This window comes from Squalius cephalus (assembly GCF_949319135.1).
Source record: "Squalius cephalus genome assembly, chromosome: 8".
NCBI classification, from domain to species: Eukaryota; Metazoa; Chordata; class Actinopteri; order Cypriniformes; family Leuciscidae; genus Squalius; species Squalius cephalus.
The window spans coordinates 3,472,057-3,487,666 of record NC_137129.1 but is presented as its reverse complement, the minus strand read 5'-3'; the positions used below and the strand labels follow the sequence as shown (position 1 = coordinate 3,487,666).

The 15,610-nt window shown below is 36.8% G+C and overlaps 1 long non-coding RNA gene across 2 annotated transcripts in view; it reads right to left on the bottom strand.

The window, feature by feature from the left end:
- Nucleotides 1–461: 461 nt before the first annotated feature.
- The window catches only part of LOC307162747, a 54,905-nt gene continuing 39,756 nt past the window's right edge, over nucleotides 462–15,610 (bottom strand). Inside the window, exon 3 of one of the 2 annotated variants that reach the window (XR_013821974.1) lies at nucleotides 462–638. This is a non-coding gene — a long non-coding RNA (uncharacterized lncRNA). Of the gene's footprint in view, nucleotides 639–8,515; nucleotides 8,554–15,610 lie in introns of those variants that run through there. The other variant, XR_013821975.1, reaches the window with a different exon arrangement.

Below are 15,610 nucleotides of genomic sequence, written 5' to 3'. Positions count from 1 at the left end.
GTATCACTGTGTAATTACTGTGTGATTTCATGTAATATTCTAATTTTCTGAGATTTTGTGGTTTTCACAAGCTGTAAGCCATAATCATCAAAATTATAACAAATAAAGGCTTCAAATATCTCACTTTGCATTTAATGAGTCTATATAATATACAAGTTTCACTTTTTTAATGGAATTACTGAAATAAATCAACTTTTTGATGATATTCTAATTATATGACCAGCACCTGTACATACATATATATGTAATCATTTTGATTTCATGGTGACTTTAAATATAAAAAATAGATCACAATACAAAAAGGTTATATTGGCCAATAACCAATATGGCAGCGATATATTGTGCATCCCTAAAAACAGTCACAGTGCAGATGCAGATGGGCCTCGTCCCAACAAACACGCTGACACTTTAATATCTGTTTTTCTCTTGGATTCACACTGCAAGTGGAAAGGGTCTCTGTGTTGCCTGGGTAACCGGCTGTCTCGAGCGCAGCGCTTCATGACCGGTCCCAGGAGCCGAGACCGGTCAGACTCGGTCCCATCTTCTCCATGGTTACGTACCCAAGGTCCCTATTTAATGAGAGCCAGCCTCAGCGGAGAGATGGCCCACATGTCACAAATAATCCCATCTGAAGAGCACTGTGTGAGGAAAGGGGAAAAAGCCACAAATCCAACTTATGTGATTCTGCCAAGAGAAGTGCACTGTTTCACTCTATATCAGTCCTCTCTCAGCCCTTCGCATCTGCAGTCCTAACACACACACACACACACACACACACACACACACACACACACACACATTCTTAGCTTTAAAAAGTGGGGAACATATCAGCCGAAAACCTTTGTCTGCACTTGATTGTACTTTTGATTTTAGATTTTTTTTTTTTTTTTTTTTTTTTTGAGCAGCTGTGAAAAAAGCCCTAAAACATTGAATGTAAATTTGACTTATATTATACATAGTTATACTAAGATATATTTGCTTCAGCTCATCATGGAATCGTTAATTATTCAGTATAAGCTGCCATCACCTGATCTGATATATTTACAAATCTATGGGAAAAAATATCAAAAATGTATTTGTAAATAATAATTTAACATAAATAATAATGTTATTACTATATTATCATTGGTACAGTTTGTTTTACAGTGTCCTTGCCACATCTGTTACACGTACTAATGACAGTAAATGATGTATAATTACATGCAACTAAACCTAAACCAATCCCTATTCCTAACCCTATAGTGTTGTTAATTAATATTACTCAGTATTTAAATTTTTAATTATACCGTAACAAAAACACATACTATATTATATAATAATAATAATAATAATGTGTAACCTTATTATTAATAACAATAAACATTAATACAAATAATAAGTCATATTAATATATACAGTACGTATATGGGGGACCAAAAGTCTGAGACCAGAATGCTTTAACACAAAATCACAAATGATACTATCAGCATAAAAATGAAAAACTGAACAGAAAAAAAAAAAGATATTATTATTTGTTTGGCTCTCTGTTGTGTTGAATGACAGAAGCACTTGAGCTTCATGAAAACTTGATAATCATGTGATTCAGCATTTAAGAAAATGTATGAAAAGCAACACATAAAAAGTGCAGATCTTATTCATTTCCAATATCTTTTTTTTTTTCTTTCTTTTTTTTTCCTTAAAATGTTTACAAATTGAAACTTAAACAGGAAAAATGTCCAATGTGGTTTCAGGCCTTTGAGCTCCATGCATGCGATTAAACCTCCAGTAACACGAGAGGAAGGACAAGTAGAGGAGATTTGAGCTAATGATAGTGATTTCACTGACTGCACTGCCAGCAAAGTCTAAAATGAGCAAATGGGAGACCGTTTCTGTCATCTATACCTGTGGAAATGAGTAAATGACTGGGTGCAAACAGAGTCTTGCATGGATCATTGGACACCCTTGAAATCTGCACCTCCCTCCCTCTACCTTAGACAGGATCCTTTAAGCTCTCTACAGTTAATGTGTCTTAGACCTTTATCTCAGGAATCTATTCACTGTCTCGGAGTAAATGCTTTAAGGAGAATCGGATTCATCACACAAGCTACAAACCAAACCAAGTTCCGGTTTAGCTTAGTTCCCAATGTATCGATTGCTTGTGCTGATCACAGCTTGGACAGATTATGCAAAAATACCAGGATGTCAATCCATTCCCTGTCAAGGCATGATTTTACCTAAAAACAAGTATTTAGTTTGTGTCTGGAGAGAACAAAGTCTATAAAAAGAAAGTGTCAGGCACTAGGAAAAAGCCTAGTGATCATATGGGGGTCATGGACAATCAGGACTTCCAGGACTTTCATTTAAAAAACGTACCGTCTTGGCTAACGATTTTGTGTAATCAATGGACTGGAGGAAAAAAATAATTCTTTCATGCAATATTTTTTGTATGAAAAACTGTGCTCATCAGAGTATGCAAACCATAATTTTTAAACATTAATAGCACAAAGTTTTATCAGCTCTGTCACTTTATAGTTGGTCACAGAAGGAGGATAAAAGCTTGGTTTTGCAGATCTCTTGTAGAGACATTTAAAGGTTCAAATGAAATGCATTTTTAAATATTCAGATAAAGTGGTTTTGCACATGCCTAAGGTGCTTCAAAAGGGTTGAGATGATTTTGGAATTACAAAAATATATGTCCATATCACATTTGCAAAATGACAGGGTTATTCAATTAAAATTTCAAAGCAAATGTTTATGAAACTCATTAGAAGTGACACTGTGGAGTTCGAATATGTCAGCATAAAATGACTCATTAGATGAAGCATGACATCATTACACCAGTTCAAAGTGAAGCCGCTAGCTTGAAGCGCACGACAGAAAGTCTCCCAGCACACACAGCACAGCATTAAAACAAGCATGTGCATATGAGCAAAGGGCATTGAAGTCCATGTTGCTGTTAAAAAACAACTTATTTTTTAAAGATTCAAATCTACAAGTGTATGAACATAAGATTATGACACCAAGAAAAAAACTTCAAAGATGTTTTTTATTCTACCAGACCGTCAAGTGCGTTTAAAACCACAGCAGACCTCTCATCGTGTAATCTAACTTGCTCTCTATCTCGCTCTCTTTCCATCCACTCCATCTAAGATGGCGTTTTATTCATCACAGTGAAGTGCATTATCATAGCTGTCCAACCGAGGTAATTTTGGTCATTTAATGTTTAGAGAGAAGATAACTCAGCAATGGTATTTTTATGGAGCCGCAGCACTCCTCTCCAATCAAAAGAAAAGGTTAATGGGTTAAATATCTGGCACACGCTGGGCTCGAACGAAGGAGAATCCTTCAGAGTCCGGCCTCACGTTAAAATATTCCAATTAATTCTTCAGCAGCCAAGAAAAAAAAAAAAAAACACACACACAAAAGGATTAAAATAAATGAAAACATATAATGTATTCCTCAGCATTTATCTGCTTATTTCATGACAATCTCCAGTGTATTCTTGTAATTCTGATGTGGGAAGAGCCTTCTCAGACCAATCAGGTCCATTTTGTCCACTTTATTCAGAATTTATATGTAAGGATGCAGATCCTTGCTACACCAGGTTGACATATTTTAATTCTCTATGGCTAATTTAGGGCTTCGCATTAGTCTCTGTTGTTCCGTTCTGTCAGGTTATGACAATTAAAGGCAATCTTACAAGGTGGATTAAATTCAGATGCATGCTCTGGCCAGAGGATTCCTCTAATCCCCTATTAAGACCCCTGAAAGAAAAGCTTGTCTTAACAAGGGATTTTCTGCCTCAGGCTCTTAAGATACTTAAACATAAGTTAAACGTTCAGGGCTTTCAGCAGAAAATGGGCTATAGCAATAAATGAAGCATACTGTACATACCTATGCATTCACTCATCCATAATGTTCTGGGAATATTAGTTTTCGGTTCTAAAAAATTAAACCACTAAAGCACATTTTTAGGAGCTGGTTCACCAACGAGAACCATCCACTAATGTTAATGTAATGTTGAGTTTGCTAGGGTGGTATAGCCTACTGTATGTGAGCATCTGCCTTCTCTCTATCTCTCTTTTACTATTACGCCAAGGTCTAAACTTACTTTAGTACTCACAAAAGCTCGGACATACTGCCTAAAATCTCCTTTTGTGTTTGACGGGAGAAAAACAACATAGGGTTGAGTATATGATGACAATATTTTAATTTACAGGTGAACTAGTAATTGGGTTATTTGTTTAACCCAACCGTTGGGTTACACATATTGGGTCAATATGTTGGGTTATTTTCCAAAAATATTGGGTCATTTTTTTAAATCGTTTGGTAATTTCCAGAAATAAAAATAAATATTTAACTCAACTGTTGGGTTATTTTAACCCAACTAAAGTTTAACCCAATGCATCGGGTTAAAATAACCCACAGTTGGGAAGGTGCTATACCAACCCATAATTGGGTTATTTGTTGGGTTATGTTTAACCCAACATTTTTAAGTGAGTACTTACAATCTTGCAATTTACTGTAAATGTAGTTTACAGTTCAGAGTCGTTTCAGCCTTTATGAAATGTAATAATCATTTGCTTTTAACATATCAAAACATTAAGACTGATTCTCCAGATGGACATATTACATAAGGAATCACCCACACATGCATGTCTAGTCTGGCACTTCAGTGCATTTGCATTCTATCCTAAATGACAAGACATTTAAGACTTCAAACAACAAGCGCCATATGCTAGAGAGACAAAAAGGCCACTTTGAAGCGAGCTGGAGTTGTTGTTCTGTTTGAAGGTAGTCTGTACACAGGGGAGAAAGGGAAGGAAAGAGGGACTGGCCCTCACAGGGGTCACCTGGGGGTCACGAGCATCAGCTGAAGAAGAATGTGCTGTTTGGCCTTCAGAGGAATCACAGTGACACATGATGCTCTCACAAACAAGCTTCTCTCTTCTTCTGCCAGGAACACGGAATGAAAAACTTTTTTTACAAAAAAAAATACACTGAACGTTTCTCATGAAATGTTTCCCAATAGAATTATATGAACAAACAAATAAGTCTGTACTTTTAATCGAGTTCATGTGTAGAGCCCCTGGTGATACTTCCAGCAAAGTTTCATGTTGTGTCGAGCCTTCTTAGTGTTTTAAAAATAGCGATTTTTGATGCTATCATAGACGAGCCCCATTCACTCCCATTCACAAGGCATTTAACCTAAAACGAAAATACAGTCAAACTTAAAAGTGGCGTTTCCATTCTAATTATGCTTTTAAATGAAAGTTTGCCTTAAGTAGATTAACAAAAAGACCCTAGGTTGCATTTTGGCGAGAGTTACCCTTTAAGGGAGCTCTGTCCCTAATTAAAATATTTCATTTGTTTATATCCAAAAACGTTGCTCCTTGAAAATGTCAAATTAAGATGCATTTGGTAGAAGCAGATAAGAAAATGTTTCATGCACTCCACAACCATGCATCATGGTGCAAAGATCTCGAAGAATGAAAATAAGAGAATGTGAGAATGAAATATAGCCTCAGTATGTGGTTATTACACTCTGCGATACTTGATTCTGATTGGTCAGTTGCAGAATAATGGTCTTAATTAATACTTATATTCCGCAAGGATGCATTACATTGATTAAAAGTCACAGTAACGATTTTTACACAATCACAGACTTTCATTTAAAAAAAAAAAAACACTGTTATTTTGAACTTTAGAGCCCTGAAAAAAAAAAAAAAATGTTTTCCACAAACATACTGAGCAGCACAACTGTTTTCAACATTGATAATAATCAGAAATGTTTCTTCATCATATTAGAATGATTTCTGAAGGATCATGTGGCACTGAAGACTGGAGTAATGATGCTGAAAATTCAGCTTTGATCACAGGAATAATCTACAATATATTCAAATAGAAAAGAGCTATATTGAATTGTAATAATGTTTCACAATGTTTCCTTTTTTACTGTATATTTTGGGCAGGCTTGGTGAGCATATAAGAGACTTAAATAATCATTTTACTGACACCACATTTTTGAACGATTTCGCCTTAACCCAGAAACCATGTAAACAACAAATGGAACTGGGACATGAATTTACATAATACAAAAATGCAGAGAAAGAGACTTCGCTTCTGCCTTTCAGAAGACACGGCCCTGATATACAATCATGAAAAGGTCAGGGATCCATCGCCTCTAATCTTTGATTTTACTTATTATAAATGTTGATGAGAAACATGTCAAGAGAACATGAGACCCACAAAACACACACATGTCATGACAGCATGAACAGTACAGTATGAAATCCATTAGAGTCAAGGTTTTCAATGCATAAAAAGAGCTCTCAGGGATAAGGGAAATAAAGGAGCCGTCTTGTGTGCTTGATTTCATTCAGAGCCACTCTCAGTCATTAGCACGGCATCTGAACTCTTACTGAGCGTAATTAATGAGGCTGAAGCCGGCGTGTGAATGGCGAAGCTCTCAGCTTGACGTCAGCTTCTTCCCCGCAGCGGCCGAGGTGCTCACGTCGCTCACTATTTACACCAGCAAAATGCTAAATTCTAATTAGCTGACAGAGATAATTAGTATATTAAATCATGACGCTTTTTTCGCTCTCTGACTCTTTCGACCGCAAAGTACATTTGCAGTAAACACATAAGTCTTTCAATCATGACAGACTTGAAAGGCCGAAAATAAATGAATAAATAAACACGCCATTGACTTCTAAAGCTCTGAAAGTCAGCGTGATGTTTAGCCCTCTCACCTCTGGAAACAGCTGGAACGCTGATGTCAGCACATCGTGAGCCACAGGGGAGATCACGCTTTAACTCAACACCTGTACTTTCAATATGCATGCCATATTCATTTTGTTTTGATTTCAAAGTTTGAGAGGTTTTCTGGTGCAATGCAACCCATGGAGTTTGTCATTAAATTTGCTTTAAATCATAATTTAGTTCTAAATTCAATATACTGGCAAGTTGCTCAACTGATAAAAGGCTACTTGTTGTCCTTTAATTTGGCATATTTATGTTGCAAATCATGCACTCCCTCCTATAACTGCAAATATGAAACTCAAACTCACACTGAATCTTTTAAAAATACATATAGGGATTTGCATTATTGGTTATCGCCCAATATTACATCATTTTTTTTAATGAAGTGGTTTCATTTCATATTGGATATATACAGTAGTGGCCAAAAGTGATGTCCAGAGGGGATATTTGTTTCTAATGACCCTACAAGTTTGATTAAGCCATACAATTTGAGGAAAATGCTTTATATTTTAAATGTAAGGGAAGAACAAAACACGAAACTTGGTTAAGGTATTTATCTGACAAAATGATTAGGTAAAAAATGCTACAGGTTTTATTTTACTATGCAAAAAAAAAAAACATAATCAGTTATTAATGTTTATCTGGTTCTCTCTTGTTTTTGCATGTGTTCATAATTTCTTTGTAACATTTAGATCACATTTAAATCTCAAAATAATAGAAATTTTTCATACTGTACATTATAATGTCTAATGTCACGAGCACTAAAACAACTGACAGTCTTAGTTTTTAACATCCAATTTATTTTGGGGACTATATAAAATAAAATAAAATACAATTTGAGACTTAAACTTGCAATTGCAAGAAAACAAGTCAGAATTACAGGTTTCTGACTTTATAACCCACAATTGCAAGTTTATATCTTACAATTCTGAGAAAAGAAGTCAGAACTGTGAGATATAAACTCACATTTGCAAGAAAAAAAATGTAAATGATCTTTTAAATTGTTACATTCTGTGGAGGAAACAACCTCCAATAGTGTTATTGCCATTCTTACTCCATAATATATTGTATATAAAAGAAAAAAAGTCCATTAAATGAATCAGTTATTGCAAGGAAAAAAAGATTATCTGATTCACATGAAAAATTGTTCCCTTCAAATCTTATGACACCAATTTTTTTTTTTTTTAACAAACAAACATGTTTAGGTGATATTTTGCTCCATAGACAGTGAATGTAGGGCATGTTCTGTCAGAGAGACACACCTAAAGAGGCACAATGCATTTCTGTCCCAGAACACCCTGCACCCATGGTAAAAGCACAGCTAATATCTGCTCTAATGATCCTGTATCACCAAAAGAACAAGCAGGGAACATTGGCATTTATCTTCTGATAGAGGAACAGAATAGAAAACATAATACAGCATGCGGAGACGTTCTCATCTAATTAACCTCTTAACACGGCCACAGTACGTTTTGTGCCCAAGCTTCATCTATCTCAATCCTTGATCAGAGATCAAGGCAAATGTGACTTCGGTCTCCCAAAAGGCAGTGGATACACAGAGATATGACACATGAAAGCTAGGGATGATCTCTCAAGAGAAGAAGAAACCAGGTTAACATCTCAGCTCGTGTAGCATTAGCTCCCCAGACTGAACACGGAGGCGGTTGGGAGACATTCATCAACTCGCAAACAAACAAATGACAAGTTCTGAGCTTCAGTAGATCCAGGGAAATAAACCGGATCTTCAAAAGAGGGTCCGTGACTCCTAGGGACTTCCACAGAAGTACAACAGGGGGTCCGCCCGGATACAGTCTGATCTCAAAAGAAATGGAAATAAAATATGCATTAAACAAGTTAACTTCAGCCGTTTGAATGGCGTCTATCCAGTTGCAACGATATCAATTTTCATTATCCGCTATAATTATGGTTTATATGAAAGACTCTGTCAGCACAGAACTATCCGCATCTCTAAACACCTCTGTGCTCGTAGCAAACTCACATCACATCTGCTGAAATCTTTATTTAGCTTTGCTGAAGTAATAAAAAATGAGTAAACAAATGTGTGAAAAACAACTGATGGAACAAAGCAGAAACCAACGAGACAAATCACGGGGGATTTGATCACGGCGCTGACTTGCATTCTGAATCAAGTATTTTCCAGAGAAAGCCCAAGAGAAGGATGCACCGTCCCAGACCTTGATTTTAGAAGAGTTTGACAAGGCAGGGTTTTTACACTCATTGCCCTCCATGCTCAGTCTCCCGAAGAGTCCGGGTAAAGTGATTTATTTCAAATTTAAAACAGCTTCTTCAAACAGCCCTGAAATGAAATCCCGCAGCTCCTCAGGTCCTTAACCCTGTCTGTTTTGTTCCGCTCAATTGAGGTGAGCCACTCTTCATCTCCTCAGTACATGCATACGAGACATTACAACATAAAAAAAAAGACTACAGCTGCCATAATTTCCACTTTATGTGAAAAGAAATGGTGAGAAAATTTCCATCAACAGTGCTTCTTTTTGTCTAATGAATGATAAAGTGCACTCATAAAGGGAAATATAGTGCTTCTCTGGACTGTTGCCCTCATGTTTGAGTACAATAACACTGGTGTTTGAGGGTATGATCTACAGACTGAATACTAGTACAGTAGAGGCAAACAGAACATGCTAACAGCCGGTCCCTGACGCCGTGGAGCACTACAAATAATGCACGAAGAAAAGGTCACAAAACAGTTTTCACGATGCAAGTCTAAACACAGGCCTTTTGATGCATAAACACAAAGCACCGCCTTGAATAAATGGGCCTGCCATAAAATGCATAAATGCAATTAATATTAATTATGTCTTTGTGTGTGTGTGTGTGTGTGTGTGTGTGTGTGTGTGTGTATGTGTAAAATATATGGTTTATCAGATGTACATATTTTTATGAAAATATGAGCAACTTCATTCAACTCGGGTAAAATTTCACCTGAGGGAAGATCATTAGCATGGAATTTGCATTAGAGGTAAGAGAGAACGACAAGTTATGTGAATTTATGTGAAGTTATGCAATAAATATGTGAACTGATTCTTCATTTTTACTTCAATGTGATGAATGTAGATCCAAGTTTACATCAATATTTGCAAGGATTATACAGTTCTACTGATTGAATTGCATTACAGCTGTTTTATGCATGCAATAAAATCATAAAATCAAACATTTGAAAATGAAATGTGTTTTACACAATATTGTATATGTACTGTTGGCATGCATGTCACTAGTTGTTTTTTTTATATATAATATTTTGCCATAATAGCTGTATATTATACACTTGACACTCATGAACACGATGGATGGATGGATGGATGGATGGATGGATGGATGGATGGATGGATGGATGGATGGATGGATGGATGGATGGATGGATGGATGGATGGATGGATGGATGGATGGATGGATGGATGGATGGATGGATGGATGGATGGATGGATGGATGGATGGATGGATGGATGGATGGATGGATGGAAGAGTGGATGGATGAGTGCATGAATGAGTGCATGGAAGAATGGATGAGTGCATGGAAGAGTGGATGGATGGATGGATGGATGGATGGATGGATGGATGGATGGATGGATGGATGCATGGTCCCTGTAGTTTTATACCTAAATTCTGCTGCCATAGAGGTTGCACTAAAACCTCAGACAAGTTGGGAAACTTGTATTGAAACATGTATTTACTTATATCCCTCATGCATGTTCAAGGCAGTTCATCTGAAGCCTAAAGATAAAGATTAAAAATATAATATTTTATGGGAAAAAAATAACATACAATATTGTATATGTACTGTAGGCATGCATGTCACTAGTCAACTTGTCATGCATGCAATTTGCTTGGATGCTCTACTCCCAAATGAACTTACAGGAAAGCCTTGCAAACCAAAGTCCAGTCCAAAACTGCACTGGTGGATGTCCATGGCACAAATCTGTGTGATGTATGAGCACCATGAATAACCTAGAGATTGTGCTCATGGGTGAACAGTCACAATCCTCCCGTCACTTTCTGTACAGCTGCGCTCTAATCGAGGCACTGTTCAACAACATGTGGCTCCATTACAAATTCATGGAGAACTGCTTTATCATACTCAGCATGTGATAATTGCTGTGTCACATTGTGCAAAACTTGAAGTGCTATGACCCAAGGTGTTCACTCTATATATTGAAGTTTCAAGAGGCATTTCAAGCCTCAAGAATGGGAGCAGTGAGGGTCCTTCAGGAAATTACACCCAGCGTCTGAAGAAATGTTATATGTGATGCAACTCTCACTATTCAGATTTCGTAGTTCAGTCTAAAAGACAACACAAAGGCTCAACAACAAAGGTTTTTACTTTAACTGACCTGAAAGAAGGGGAAAAAATCCTAATAATTTAATTAATTTGTTTGTTTGTTTATTCATGCAAGCATTGTGCATTTATTTACTATAGTCGTTTTGTGCTATTTTGTGTTTCTTTAAAAATGCACAAAGTCGATACGAAACAAAAACTCATTTTGTAAATGCATGTTATTGATCTTTTTGTGAATGAATCACCTATGCATGTTTTTTTATGACGTATGCCAGACTTCTCCAATCATTTTGTCCTCATAAACGATGTATTCTTACTGACTGCAAACTTGCATTCAGACCTGCCTCCGTTCAAAAACCCATGGATAGAACCAAGTTCCCGCCTTACATTTTTTTCCGATAATTCATTTCAATCAGATGTACGTCACAATATAGAAGAAAACATGTTCATATTTCCATTACTTCACAACTTTAAATATATTTTTTGTATAATATTTTGCCATAATAGCTGTATATTATACACTTGACACTCATGAACACATGACATTAACCCATGTATGTTCAAGGCAGTTCATCTGAAGCCTAAAGATAAAGTATTAAAAATATTATATTTTATGGGGAACATAATTATAATTTCAGCAACATCAACAACGTCTTACAGATAAGCCTATAGCACCAAGACAGATGCATGTGAGAAAAGATTGTGAAAGCATGATGCATAAATGTCAAAATGCATAAATGCTTTATCCTGATATTTCAGAATGCCATAAAGATTAGCCTGATAGCTTAACTTGCTTTAACTAATTAGCCAATATTTGGTAACACTTTATTTGATCCTGACAAAGTTGTAAATATATTAAAAAAAAATTGTAGAATGTTTTACAAGTAAATACCATTTCATTATTTCATTAAAATATCACATGTAATGCAATGTGTGAAGACCCGTTCACACCAACAACGAGAACTATAAAGATACGTATGGCAACAATTATATTAGCGTCCACACCAACGCATGCACTGCAGTTTTGTCATCTACACCTTTAAATGCTCGAACTCTTTAAATTCGGGTGGATTAAAATTGGCTGTCAAAATTCAGCTGGAAAAAAATTTAATTAGAATGATTATTAAAACTTTATAGTTATCGTTAAAGTGAATGGATCTTTACATACTGTTTCTTTGTAATTGTTTGTGAAATTTACTAGCAATTGCTAAGTGAAAATAGTTTCAAAATAAAATAAAAAATCAATATGAATAATTCCAAGCAATTCAATCTAATCCAAACCAAACCCAAACCTTAACCCTATACCAACCCAATTTTCGAATCCAAGTCATTATCCAATCACAGCCAGCCTTCACAGAGGGCTTTCTGGGCAGTTCACTAAAGCCCCTTTCACACAGAGATTCCGGAAAATACACGGATAAAGTGACCCGGGTTCGTTTGATTTTGGTTCATTCACACTGCCAGTGATTTTCCGGGATCAGAGACACACACAACCCGTAAAAATCCTGTAAAGACACGTGACATCGACGTGACATGTAATGTCTCAGCAGCTTCTCAAGTTTGCTTATGAGCTGCGATTTCTCTCTCTCGAGAAACCACTCTTGTGCATTTTTTACTCTGATTCGATCAAAGCGCATTACGTACCGTTTCACAGCTGGCAAACGATCCCGGCTTCAGCGTCATCACTACGACACGGCATTGATGACGGCTTTTGTTCACACAGCGCGCGTTCCGGGATTGAACACGCCAATGTTACTAGGTCCCCAACCCGGCATCGATGCCGGCATCAATCCCGGGTCGTGTTTGCGTTCACACAGAAGACGTTCTGGCAATTTCCCTGCAATTTGCCAGGATCGTCACACTGTGTGAAAGGGGCTCAAGATGTGGCATGACAACAACATATAAAATTCAGCACCGGCCCATTTGAGCAAGCGTTGGTTCTGTCAACAGGCCTGAACAAGCCTCACACCTATCATTGAGTCCTGCAAGAGAGTGAAAAAAAATCCCAAAATGCTGACTCCAAGCATTCATCTCCACTATAGATGTGGATGTCATATTTTACTCCTAACGCAGGCAGATAGGATAAGACAGGAGCTCTGTTCATTCACCGTTCTGCTGCCCTGGCACCTGTGGGAAAAGCAGTCTGGCATCCCTCCATCTCCACCTCTCCTCCTGTCCCCGGTGTAAAAAGGTGTCGTCCACTAGTTGAACCCGGCCCACGGCACACAGTCAGAGGTGATGTGACAGATGGAAAAAGCTGTTTGTTTGGCTTGTGCTCAGTTTTGGAGCTGTCAGGTAAATCCTGGCCCTGCTTCCCTGCTCCTGACAGATGTGGCCATTAGTTTTTACACACTGGCATACCAACCAGTTTAGAGTGGCAACATCCTCTGACTGAGGAGTGAGAGAGCTCTGACTCACACTGCTAAACTCCCTCACAAACAACAGCAGGAAAAACTCAGCTAAACCAACGTTTAAGCTCATTTCTCTGGCCTTTTCAAACCTAACCAATCAATAAATTAACACTGCTAGACATATATCACTGCGCAACATTCTTCGAGAAGGGAGAAATTCAAAACAATGTCTTATAGGAGCAGTTCATACAAAAATCAACCTTGCGTTGTTTCCAACCCCTTTGTTATTATTTTAATAAATGTGACCCTGGACCAAAAAAACAGTCACATGGGTCAATTTTTTGAAATTGAGATTTATTCATCATCTGAAATAAACTTTCCATTGATGTGTGGTTTGTTAGGATAGGACAATATTTGGTCGAGATACAACTATTGAAATCTGGAATCTGAGGGTGCCAAAAAAAAAAAAAAAATCAAAATATTGAGAACATCGTCTTGTTGTTGTTCATTTATGTTCACGATTGTGCTGCATTCACTCACAAAAAAGAGCATTCACTCTTTACTTAATATCCTAATGATTTTTGGCATAAAAGAAAAATCGATAATTTTGACCCATACAATGTACCTATTATGATCACCATGGCTTTATTTATTTGATCAGAAATACAGTTAAAGGAATAGTTCCCTTTAAAATGAAAATTCTGTCATCATATACCCACCCTCATGTTATTTCAAACCTGTATGAATTTCTTTCTTCTGCTGAACAGAAAGGAAGATATTTAGAAGAATGTCAGTAACCAGGCAGTTTCTGGGTCCCATTGACTTCCATAGTAGGAAAAAAATATACTATATTTTGTAATCACGATCTGCTCGAAAAATGTCATGGAAGTCCATTGGTCAAAAAGTGTGGGAATACTGTTATTCAAATAAACATGACTCAGTTTTAAAACAAAATGAATAAGCACAGCACAACTAATATTTATATTCTTCCAGATGTTAATACTATTTCATCCTATATTTACAACACAGATGATGTTGTGAACATGACCATTTCTGTCATAGCCTAAGCAGTCTAAGACTAACAACAACTCAATTCAAAAACCCATGGGAAAAGTGATTGAGTGATTCACATAGATGACAGTGACACACAGGCACCATTGGCTGGTAAAAGCATTAGTCTGAAGTGTTATGGTTCAGAGCGCAGGGCACCTGCTTCCTAAAGAGGTTTCTTCAAGGCATGTTTGAACACAAAATGACCAGTCGCCTTGAAGCCCACTGGGTGAATCATGAGGTTTAAGAGATCTGAGCCTCCAGGCTCATGCAAACCACTGCTAAACACACACACACAGACCTCCAATGCAAGTATCCAGGAGAAAACAGATATTTAAGCAAGGAAATTCTCTTAACTTTTGGCTAATATTCTAAAATCTAATTTTTCTAAATTGATTGAGTATTAAAATTCAATTAATTCCAAACTAAATACACATATCACCTGCAATTCATTAACTATTTACACAAAGATGAACATGAAATGGCTACATTCTTTCAGCACCAAACACCGTACCACCGAGGTTCAAGTCCAATAAGACCGTGTCCTATCCCGGGAGCCACTTAATTCTCTTTTCTTTAGAAAAAGACCAGATTAATTTCACAATAATTTCCAGGATATTCTGTTTCATCACACATCTGTTCAAATCTTTGTGGAAGTAAACCCTGGATCCATGCTGTGAGGATAATTACCTCCTTCAACCAAATGTAATAACCTGTTAAAAAAGACTAGAATTAGAAAAGGTCAATGAAAAAGCTGAAATAACAGGAAGTAACATTTCTTCTGGATGTCAAATGTAATTGCCCAAATGCCCCAGTGCTCCCCCTTGTGTTGGTTTAATGTTTTATCTACATTAAAAAGTGACGTCTAGAGGGGATATTTGTTTTTAATGACCCTACTAGTTTGACCAAACCATCAAAATACAAGGACATTCAGTACAACTTTAATATTTTACCTCATTATATTCAATTTAAAATTTTAATGTAGCTTGCTTCATAATTTAATTTGTCAGAACACAACCCTAGTTTTGAATGTCCGTCAATGGAGAAAGATGTTTTTTTTGTCCACCACTATCCAGCCACACTTTGACCCCTTGATTTCAACACAATTGCAAAGAGAAATTTCGTCACCAGGTTACATCCATGTCGATCACCCAAT